We start from the raw sequence: 12,261 nt of genomic DNA, 5'->3' as shown, positions 1-12,261 counted from the left end.
TGTGCTTTGAAGAATGTAAATCCAAGGTGTTTGATGAAAGGCTGGTGTTGCTGCTGTGTTTGGGTGGGATTTGGGTAGAATAGAATGTGATCCACTCCTTTGTTGAATCTGAAACTGATGTGATTTAAAACCTTTTTGAAATCAAGTGTTTTTCCTAATAAGTAAAAAAACAACCTATTGTTTTGTCGAATCAACCAGTTGTTTAGCTCTTAGGAATTTTGAAAAAGGTTGAAAACTGTTTTGGTTTGGTTGACTTAACTGTCAAGCCATAACAATCGGTTGTTTCGTGGTTTCAAACAATTGTTTCTTTGAAAATCCTAATAGAATTCAGTTTTGAATGATGAATCTGTTTTAAATATTTTCTAACTGAATACACTTCTTCATTAATTGCTTTGACCAATCTTTGGAAAATATAAATGGTTTGTTTATGTTTTCAAATAAGTAAGAAACAATTTTGAGAAATTCAGTTTGACAGATTTGATTCTAAGATTTCAAGATTCACATCAAGCTCTGGATTTTCAAGTGAAAGTGGAATAAGATTGCAATTGTATTCAATTCAGATTGTACTGTGATTAGGTGTAATCCTTTCTAAACCTACTGTATTTCTGGTGTTGTGTTGCCAAGGAGTATTGTGTGTTCTTGAGGTGTTCAAGATCAATACTCTTGGTGTGGTTTGCCAAAGGTAGTGTGTTTCTTGAAGGGTTCAAGGTCACTACTTTGGTGGTTTGTGTTTTGTAATCTAGTTTGATTGCTTAGTGGATTACCCAGTGGTATTCTGGGGACTGGATGTAGCTTTTGGCTTAAGAGTGAACTAGTATAAACTGTTTGTGTGTTTCTCTCTTACCTTGAACTCATTTAAATTCTGTTTTAAGCTTAACTGATATAAACAACTGATTGTTTCGAAGAAACAACCGATTGTTTTTCTGTGTATTGTTGTATAACTGCTTGAGTTCTTGGCTAACTTAATTCATGTTCTGGAATTATACAAAGAATTTCATTAAACCTGAAAAAGTTTTCAAAAACCCCTTTTAAAAAATTCACCCCCTCTTGTTTAAGGCCATATATTCTAACGTCTTTTACATGATTATTCAATTGTTCCTTGTGGGTTCGACATCTGTCCATAGAAAGAAATATTACTTCTTACAACACGGTGAACTTGCAGTAGAAAAGTCATCAATTTTTTCATTAGACACTCTAAAAGAAAACTTTGTACTTGTTCTCCTTTGAGTCTGATTGTTCCTAAAATTACACTTAGAAACCCTTTTATGATTTTTAGTGATCATTAATATTTTCAATATAATGGAGGAATTATACATCAATGAGTTATGATAGTATGTTTGAATATCATCTGAGTTATCAAGACTTTACAATCTCAGATATAATTCAAGTAAACATCAATATATTCAAGATTACATTCAGAGTAAATCTTTTTCAGTATAACCATAATTTCTCTTAAATATATTCCCCGAAATATATTTCAAAAAACCTTTAAATGAGCGACACACGTGTGTGTTCTGTTTTTCAAAATATCTTCCAATACATAAATGAATATCAAATAAAGCACAAGTGTATTTGATAATATTATATAATATTAAAGGATACGACTACCAGAGTTATAGAAGGATCCTAATATTAAATTGGGAGTCATTTCTAATTATCAGTTGTTTCTTTTTATAGAGCAAAATAATTGGGTGTCTTTTCTAATTATCAGTTGTTTCTCTTTATAGAGGTGAATAACCTTTATTTTGTCTTTGTGTGTTATGATTCTAGTATTTAATAATTGATTATTTCCCTCTTTAGTTAACCTAGAATGAGTGTACTACTTGTATATATTCAGACCATTTGTTTTGATTTCAATAACAAGAAAAAAGAGATATTCATTCTCATATCCTTTACCTTCCTTTTATTCTTTTGTTTATCTTTGTTCTCTTTTATTCATATCTGTTCTATTTCATAATATGGTATCAAAACCATTTAAAGTCTATCCTAGCGAATGTTTGTTGGGCCTATCGTGCCACCCGCTATCGAGTCATTATCGAACCACCCATAATATGTTGTCCCACGCACGAGCTGTCACTCTCGGCGTGAGGGGTGTGTGTTGGAGATCCCATATCGACTATATATAAGAATATTTCATTGTATATAAGTGGGTGCAAACCTCACCTCATAAGCCGGTTTTATGGGGTTGAGTTAGTCCACTTTGTAATATGGCATCAAAGCTCTGGTTGCTACATTTATCTATGGGTGAAGTTGTTGATCCCTCACAAGATCTTTTTTCACCTTACCATGTTAGTTCATCAGATAGTTCATCCTTGAATAGAGTTTACTCTCTCATTACACAACAAGAGAGGCAAGGTTTTTGTGATCAATCCAACGCAATGATTGCTACTAGCAAAGGAGGTTATAAAAACAATGCTACGACCTATGACATGGGTGGTGGATATGGAAGAGGAAGCTATGGAAGAGGATATACTTCCAAAATTTACAGTTATTGTGGAAAGACATGGCATACCATTGATACATGCTATAAAAAGCGTGGTTTTCCACCTCATTTCAAATTTAAAAACCAGAACCATCATCAGAGTCATGCAGCCTTTCATAATACAAATTTTAACAATAATGAGCAAAATCATGAAGGTTCAAAGTCAGAAGTGGAGTCTCAACAAATTGATTTTACTCCTGAGTAGTATCAAACATTGTTAGCTCTTTTACAACAAGTCAATCAAGTGGCAATGTTTCTAGTCAAATCTCTGTTATTCCTTCCAACATAACAACACAAACTGGTAATAACTTTATTTCTTCTTTTAGTTCTTGGATTATTGATAGTGGTGCTACTGATCACATTTGTTCATCCTTAACTTACTTCACTTTATATCATCAAATTGATCCTATTTATATCAAATTACCAAATGGAAATCAAGTCATTGCCAATTATTCTGGAAGTGTTTTTTCTCAATCAAAAATCATGTCATAGACAATGTTTTGTATATTCCTTGCTTCACTTTTAATCTTCTTTCAATAACAAAATTGATTGACAAACTATCTTTTGTTCTTACCTTTGATTCTAATGGTTGTCACATTCAAGACAAAAACTCCTTGAAAATAATTGGTTATGCTAAGATGCAAGATAGACTTTATATACTCAGGATCCCATCTTACCAGAAACTTCAAATTAAACCCCTTGAATCTACACACACCATCAATACTGTTAATGTCAGTGCTAGTGATCTAGAAACCCTTTGGCATTTTTGATTAGCTCATATTTCAAATAAATGTTTTGATGTTATCAAGAATGAATTTCCTTTTGTTAAATATAACAAATCTTTTGTTTGTGATGTTTGTCATTTTGCAAAGAAAAAAGACTTTTTTTTCCTATTGGTACATCTAAATCAAAAAAATGTTTTGATTTGATTCATGTAGATGTTTGGGGACCATACTCAATACCATCAATTCATGGGCATAAATATTTCTTGACCATAGTTGATGACTATTCGAGGTACACATGAATTTTTCTTTTGAAACAAAAATATGAAGTTGTTAAGGTTTTGGAAAATTTTGTTATTTTTGTTCAAACACAGTTTGAGACAACAATAAAAATAATAAGAAGTGATAATGGAACTGAATTTTTCATGACTAATTTTTTTGTCAGTAAAGGAATAATACATCAAACATCATGTGTCAATACTCCACAACAAAATAGTATAGTTGAAAGGAAACATGGTCATTTATTAGATGTAGCAAGAGCTCTTATGATACAATCTCATTTACCCAAAATTTATTAGTCATATTCTGTGATACATGTTGCGCTTATTATAAACATGCTTCCCACACCTGTTTTAAACTATTATTCTCCTCATGAAATTCTTTTCAAAACTGATGCAAATTTTAATGGATTAAAGGTGTTTGGTTCTTTATGTTATGCTAGCACTTTGTCAACAAATAGAATAAAATTTGATCCTAGAGCATCAAAATGTGTTTTTATTGGTTTTCAAAGGGGGACAAAAGGATATATTTTGTTGAATATTCAATCAAGAGAATTTTTTGTTTCTAGGGATGTTGTCTTTTATGAACATGTTTTTCCATACCAAAGGGTTCAAGATACTAGCAAGGAAACTAACAGTCCTGACATTAATGATCAAATTTTGTTTGTTGAAGATCAATTTGCCTTAAGTCAGCCATCACAAGCCATTATTGCAGCTTGTGATAATACACCTTGTGATAATGTTGAAAATAGCAGTGATAATAATTGTGAGTCACAAATTGAGATTTCAGAAGAAGATTGTTCCCATATAGACCAAAACCTCAATGAAAATCATGATATAGAACAAAGTTATGAATCAGATCCATCTGTCCGAATAAGCACAAGAATAAAAGGACCACCTGAGTATTTAAAGGATTATCATTGTAATCTTAATGTTTCCAGTACATCTTCAAGAGTTAAATATCCTTTGAATTATGTTTTTTCTTATAACAATTTATCACCTTCTTACAAATCTTTGTTATGTCTCTTTCTTCACAAGCCATCACAAGCCATTCTTGCACCTTGTGATAATGTTGAAAATAGCAGTGATAATAATTGTGAGTCACAAATTGGGATTTCAGAAGAAGATTGTTCTCATATAGACCAAAACCTCAATGAAAATCATGATATAAAACAAAGTTATGAATCAGATCCATCTGTCCGAATGAGCACAAGAATGAAAAGATCACCTGAGTATTTAAAGGATTATCATTGTAATCTTAATGTTTCCAGTACATCTTCAAGAGTTAAATATCCTTTGAATTCTGTTTTGTCTTATAACAATTTATCACCTTCTTACAAATCTTTTGTTATGTCTCTTTCTTCACATGTTGAGCCAAACACTTATTCTAAAGCTGTGAAACATGACTGTTGGAGAAAAGCTATATCGTGTTCTCTTTCAAAAACACTTCTAAATCGCCCTGCACGAAGCCTTTCATTATAGTTCCTTCTTGGTTGTCCATGCTCTTTCATTGTCCACCCATAAACGATAAATCGTTTAGTAGGACAGTCTAACAAATCATTTGACACTGAAGACTTCAGAGAAAAAAAATATGAGAACACACATCCCTTTGGGGCACAATCGTCGCGATATTGTCCGTAGAATACATCCCAACTCCTTTGATTATACAATGTTCTTCTTCTCCAACTTCCCAAATGATTATGGTGAGATGGACATGCTCAAAATCTTCCAAAAATGGGCAAGGGTGAAATAAGTCTTCATTTCACGTAGGCTAAACAAGTGGGGCAGAAGATTTTGGTTTGTGCGATTTTTTGAAGTAAGAAATGCGGGAAATTTGGAGAGGGAGCTTGACCAAATATATGTAGGGAATAGAAAGCTCTATGTGAATATCCCAAAGTACCGTCTCCATCTTGGGGAACCAAACAATCTAGAGAGGAAAGAGAATAGGAGCGTGGACAAGGTGAGGACGTTGGATCGTGGGAAGAACAAGGTGGAGGAAGCGGAGGGAAACACTCTCAAGAAAGGTAAGGAGGAGTGGGTGGAAAAAAAAAGGAATAAAACCTATGCTAAGTTGTTAAAGGTCATGCAAGAAGGGAAGGGAAAGGTTAAGATTCTAAGATTCTTCAACAGTCCTTGTTGTGGATGAAAAAAAGTGTAGTGGGTCAATATGTTGATGGGCTGGACTTTGATAAGCTGAGTGAAGAGTTTGTAAAATGGGGCATGAAAATGATAAGAGTAAGATCTATGGGGGACAACCTAGGTCTCCTAACACCAAGAGAAGGGGAGAATATGGAGGAGTTGATAAAGCTAAACAGAGTTTGGTTCGATAGTTTGTTTGTCAGTTTAAAGCCTTCGACGAAAATGGTAGTAGCGAGCCACAAAGTAGTATGGGTGAAGTGTTATGGCCTTCCTATCTCCCTTTGGAACGAAGAATGCTTCAGAATAATGATTGGTGAATCGGTAAAGTTGATGTCAATCGATAAATCTACGCTGATGTGGGATAACATGGAATTTACTCAAATACAAGTTCGTATCGAGAATCATCGGTATGTAAGGTTGGTAAAAAAGATGAGGATTAATGAACATATGTTAAGTATCCTCCTTGAAGAGGACCATCCAGTATCCACTGCTGATTGTTGCAATGGCCACCTCTACAACCATGATTCTTCAGACAATGTATCGTCCTTTGAAACGTACGTGGAAGAATCATCCTTCTCTAAGAATAGTGGAGAGGAGGAGAATAATCACCGAGACGGGGAGGAACTCCGGTCAAAGGGAAAAGTGGTGGGAGGAAGAGAGGAGGTAGGTGGGGATTGGAAGGTACAGATGTCAAAGGCTAGTTTTGGGGCTTCTTCCTAAAAAAATAGAACAAGTCAGTGGAAAGGTGAAAAGTCATACACCAATGAAGGAAAACAGAGGCAAAATGTATTTGCAGGATCTGTTTTTGACAACCAAGCTGACAAAGTAGATGGGGTTACTCTTAATAGCCCTACCACTTATGCAGGTTTGCTGGAAAAAGAGAAAGAGAAAGACCTAGAAGGTAGTCTTTGCCAGATGGAACCAAAGTGGAGTTGGGCCAAGAAGGAAAGATGGAGGTCCAATTAGAGGATGGGAAGGCGTTAACGGGTGAAGATGGTTCCGGGTCTGGGCCAAATCAGATGGGACTCGGGCTGGAGTTAGACGAAGGAAAAACCCATGAAGCAAGTTGTGAGTTGACACGTGGTTTGGAGGAGAACGCTGCAAACGAGTCAAACACATTCGCTTCCCCTAGTTCGACGAGTGAGTCAAGCACAGCGAAGAAGGTTTGGAAGGAAGAAGGGCAGCAGTATTGTCGTAGACATTTTGAAGGTCGTAAAATCTTATCTGAAGAAGGGGCTCCTTGCACAGGTTCTGGCGTTCTACCTTACTCGGAAGACGACGAAATGACCGGGGAAAGTGCACCGAAAACCCTCCCACGTCGCTGTAAAACCAGAAATTTAACGGAGCTGGGAGTATTCAATTCACAACCGAGGAGATCAGTAAGGTTGAGTTCACGTCTGTCACAGGCCGGAAATACCTCTTCCCATATACAAGGTATGTCGTCAACAACCATATCAGACGGGGATATTGCTAATTGTAATGTGCGGTGGAGGGATTCGGAATTGCTAGTGGAACCGTCCAAGCTATGGGGGATTAGTAGACAAGCAGGGATTACATGCCGCAGGGATGAGCTGGAGGTAGTCAAAGAATATATTTGTTTGGAAGAGAGAGACCTAGAGATAATGAAAAATGTGGAGGAGAGTAAAAAGGATGGTCTCTTATGATAATTGTCAATCTAAACATAAGAGGCTTGGGGGGAGGAACCAAAGCTAGGTACTTGAGGCCCATAATAGGGTGTGAGGAAGAAAAATTTGTGTGTCTGCAAGAAACGAAAACAAGTGAGCTTTTGGATGCTAGATGCTACACCCTTTGGGGGGATAACAAAGTTGGTTGGATTCACAATAAAGGTGATAATGGTAGTGGTAGTCTTTTGTCTTTGTGGAATACAGAATCCTTCAGCTACGAAAGTCACGTGATGGGGAAAGGCTTTATTGCTATCTCTGGACAACATCTGAAATCATCATCTAGATATGTCGTGCCCAATGTTTACTCTCCATGCTCTCTGAGTGGTAAGAAGACTCTATGGGAGGATCTTTCCAATGCCAAATCGGCCTCTCAAGATCTAGTATGGTGTTTGTGTGGTGATTTTAATGCTGTAAGAAACAGAAGTGAAAGAAAAGGGGTTAAGGAAAGGGGTGTGCAAGCAAGCGAGTTGAATGGATTCAATTCTTACATTGACTCTAACCTGTTGATGGAGTTACCTATTGTAGGAAAGAATTTTACATCGTTCAAACATGATGGCTTGACAAAGAGTAGAATTGATAGAGTGCTTGTCTCTGAAGACTGGCTTTGGTTATGGCCTATGAGTAAACAATACGTTTTAAGGAGGGAAGTGTCAGACCATTGTGCGATTGTGGTAAAGTCAGTGGAGAAGGATTGGGGCCCTAAACCCTTCAGAACAATTGATGCCTGGAACATGGAAAGGGGTTTTATCAGGATGGTAAAGGATAATTGACAGTCCTACTCAACCCATGGGAACGAGTTAATAAAGATCAAAGAAAAATTGAAACTCCTTAAGTTTGATCTCAAAGTATGGAATACAGAAGTGTTTGGTAACCTTGATATTGCCAAGAGGAAGATTTTGTAGGAAATAGAGGCCTTCGACTGCTTAGATTGTGAAGGGGGCCTAGTGGAATCTGACAGGTGGAAAAGGATGGAGCTGGCAAGTCGACTAAAGGAGAATGATATCAAACTTGAGTCCCTTATCTGTCAAAGGGCTAGAGCAAACTAGTTCAAGTTTGGGGACTCGTACACTAGGTTCTTCCACTCATTAGTGAGGTGGAGAAGAGTAAAGAATGAAGCAAAGGGTGTTCAAGTGGGGGACCAATGGTGTGAGGAACCAAGTACAGTGCGACTTGAGGTGAAGAAGTTGTTCAAAGCCAGATTTAAAGCAACGAAGGACCTAGGGGTAAAACTAGATGGAGTTGAGTTTAAGTCTATTAACACGTCTGATAATGAAAGCCTTCTAGCTATTTTCTTCGAGAAAAAGATTAGGGACGTTGTGTGGCAATGTGAAGGTTCAAAGAGCCCAAGACCAGATGAGTTCAATTTCAACTTTCTTAAGCAAAGTTGGGAGATTTTAAAAGACGATATTGTGGATGCGCTGTCTTTCTTCCATGAGTCTGGGAGTCTCCCAAAGGGGTGTAATGCATCCTTCACTGCTCTTGTTCCGAAGGTTAGGGACCTTATAAAGCTTGAACAGTATCGTCCCATCTCACTAGTAGGAGCCCTATACAAAATCATTTTGAAGGTGTTGGCAGGTAGATTGAAGAAGGTGCCGCTCTCTGTTATTGATGAAAGCCAATCAACTTTCTTAAAGGGCAGAGTGATTCTTGACAGTGTGCTTATGGCCAATGAAGTGTTAGAGGGCCTTAAGAGGAAGGGGAGAAGTGGGCTATGTCTAAAGCTGGACTTCAAGAAAGCTTATGACTCGGTCAGGTGAGACTTTCTATATGACACACTCTTTAAGATGGGTTTTAACAACAAGTGAATATCGTGGATCTGAGGATGCTTGGAATCCACCACAGTGTCTGTGCTAGTCAATGGATGTCCAACAGAGAAATTTAAACCTTCAAGGGGGTTGAGACAAGGTGATCCCCTAACACCTTTCTTTTTCCTCGTGGTTGTAGAAGGCCTGTTTGGGTTAGTAAGACAAGCCATGAAGAACAACCTCTTGACAGGTCTTAAGATAGGCAAGAATGAGCTAGAGGTGTGCATCCTTCAGTTCGTATATGATACTCTTTTTCTGTATGAGAACACCTTCAGTAATGTGGTAACCCTGAAGGCAATCTTAAGGGGTTTCAAGTTAGTATCTGGTCTGAAAAATAAACTTCCACAAGTCAAAACTAGCAGGCATTAATGTGCCAAGTAATGCAGTGGTAGTCTACTCTAAGACTTTGAACTGTACTTAGATGAGGGTACCTTTTAAGTATTTGGGTCTTGAAGTAAGAGGAAACCCAAGGAAGAAACTCTTCTGGGAGGCAGTCATAACCAAGTTAAAAGCAAGACTCAACATGTGGAAAGGAAGATTTTTATCTATGGCGGGGAGAATATGTCTTATTAACTCTGTCATATCATCCATTCCCTTGTATTATCTATCACTCTTCAAAGCACCAAAATCGATTAGTAAAAGCATCATTAGTATTCAGAGGAGATTCTTATGGGGATGGGAGAAAGTGAACAAGCCAATCACATGGGTAAGATGGAAGGACGTATGTAGACCCAGAGAGGAGTGAGGCTTGGGAATTAGAGACATACGTATGTTCAACCATGCACTCCTAGCTAAATGGAGATGAAGGTGTTTATCACAAGAGAGTGGTAGGTGGAAGGAACTTTTGGGTTCAAAATATGGATTAGAGTTTGGAAGCCCCCAAACACCTGTTAGGCTTCAGTCTTGGTGGTGGAGAGACTTAACAAAGGTGTGTGGGGAGGGATGAGGAAAATGATGGTTCCAAGAAGAAATAAGGTGGGAATTAGGATGTGCAGATAAAGCAAAAATTCTGGGAAGATGTCTGGGTAGGAAATTCTGACCTCAAATCTTTGTTTCCCAAATTGTACTCTTTGTCTCTTAACTAGGGACATACAGTGGGAAAGGTCGGTGAGTGGGTGGAATCGGAATGGAGATGGTGTCTTAAGTGGAGGAGAACCAGATTTGAGTGGGAAGCTTCAGTGGAAACAGACCTGACCATGGTGTTATCTAGGGCTGTGTTGAAGAAGAATAACAAAGACGTACAAGTATGGGGTAAGGAGGTATCGGGGACGTATTCTGTGAAATCTGCTTATGAATGCATAGCAAAGCCTGACATAGGCTCTCAACAAGATGTGTTTAAAATTCTTTGGAAGTTAAAGGCATTTCCTAATGCAACGACAACTGCTTGGAGAGTTTTGCTGGGTAGAATGCCAACAAGACAATGCTTGAGTAGGAGAGGGGTTCTGTTAAACACTATGTTATGTACCTTTTGTCAGGTAAATGATGAATCATGCCAACATTTGTTCCTGTAGTGTAAACATGCACAATGTGTATGGTCTTTGTGTTTCAAATGGATTGGAATCTCTTTCGTCCAACATAATGATATAAAGGTGCACTTTGAAAGTTTTGCTTTGAACCAAGCTAGTTCTAAGCAGAATCTGGTCTGGAAAGGAGTATGGGTTAATATTATAAGAGGCATTTGGGATCAAAGGAACTTGATTGTCTTCAAGCAAGGTGTAGTAGATGAGGAAGAGGTTCTTCAGAGGGCGCAACTCAAGTCTTGGCTCTGGTTGAAGCATAAGGTGCATTCTTTGAATTACTCCTTTGTAGACTGGATTCTTAACCCATTGATTTGCATTAATAGTTATAAATAAGGCCAGTAGACGGATGAGATAACTATCGTTGAAGTATGTTGGGGTGGGAGGTGTGAGTAAAGCCATGAAGGTTGTATTAGTAGGTTGCATCAATTTAAAGTTGTTGGATGGAGTTGATGCTGGTGACTACGTGGGCTGGAATATGGTTGCTGGATGGCACTTTGGCTGATTGGTTGCAGCTAGTGCACCTACTGGATGAGATCTTTGAAGGAATTGGTGTGGCACTCAACAATCAAAAGAAAGTGGGAAGCAAAGTGCAATGATAAGGAAAGGTAAGCACTCTGGAATATGGTAGTTGGTTGGCACTTTGGCTGCAGCTAATGCACCTGCAGGAGGAGATCCTGAAGGACTTGTTGTGTTATTCAACAACTCAAGAGAAAGTGGTGAAGCAAAGTACATAGAGAGGGAGAGGCAAGCACTCTTAAGCTTCAAAGAAGGATCCAAAGATGAGTTGGGCATGCTGTCTCTTGAACCAATCATCACAACAAAACAGATTACTGCAACTGGTAATGGATTCTATGAAACGTTTGTTCAATATGGTGCAACTGGAAGGTCTGATGTGGAGGAAGAGCTAGTCACTGCTACAGGATTATAAGAGAGTCCTAGCACTACAGGACAATGTTGTCTTAAAGAGAAACACCTTGTATGGGTTTGAAAGGTAGAGGTAACGTTATAGCTACTGTCAGATGACCCCAACAAGGGTCCAATAGTGGTGGTTCAAATCTACACTATGTGGATGAAGAGTTGGAGGAAAGGTTGCTTTTGTAGCTATGCTGGATGATTTGGTCTGGAAAGCTGGAAAGAAAGTATCAAAGCATGGTTGTTCGAGATGCAGTTTCAGCTTCCAACTGTGATGTACCAAGGAAATTCCTCATGACAAACAAAGACGAAAATAGATATTTCTTCAAAGTGGTGAAGCTGATGTGAATGTATTGTGGATGGATGGAGAGGATGGAAGACCAAAAGCTGACCGAATGGAATACCAAAGCTAGTCAATAAGGGGCATTGAATTGTAGTAGGTTTCAACAATGCTTTTGGTGAGCAATGGGGTGTATATTGTCCTGTTTTTGGTGTTTTGTAGCTGCTAGTTGGGATGGTTGGGGTTTTGGTAGCTATGTGGGCTGGTTTTCTAGGTTTGTATAGAATGTATTTGCCTTGTGTAGGTGGTGTTACTGTTGTGTGGTTCATTAAGGTGTCTTGGATTTCGGCAGAACTAAGTCTGGTAAGGTGGGTTAGGGGAATGGTGTAATGCCTTTCTGCTGTGTGGAAGGATGATATGGATAGCAGTTGGACTATG

This window comes from Phaseolus vulgaris, chromosome 2 (genome assembly GCF_051622355.1).
Source record: "Phaseolus vulgaris cultivar YP4 chromosome 2, ASM5162235v1, whole genome shotgun sequence".
Classification (NCBI taxonomy): Eukaryota; Viridiplantae; Streptophyta; class Magnoliopsida; order Fabales; family Fabaceae; genus Phaseolus; species Phaseolus vulgaris.
Note: the sequence above shows the minus strand (reverse complement) of the source record.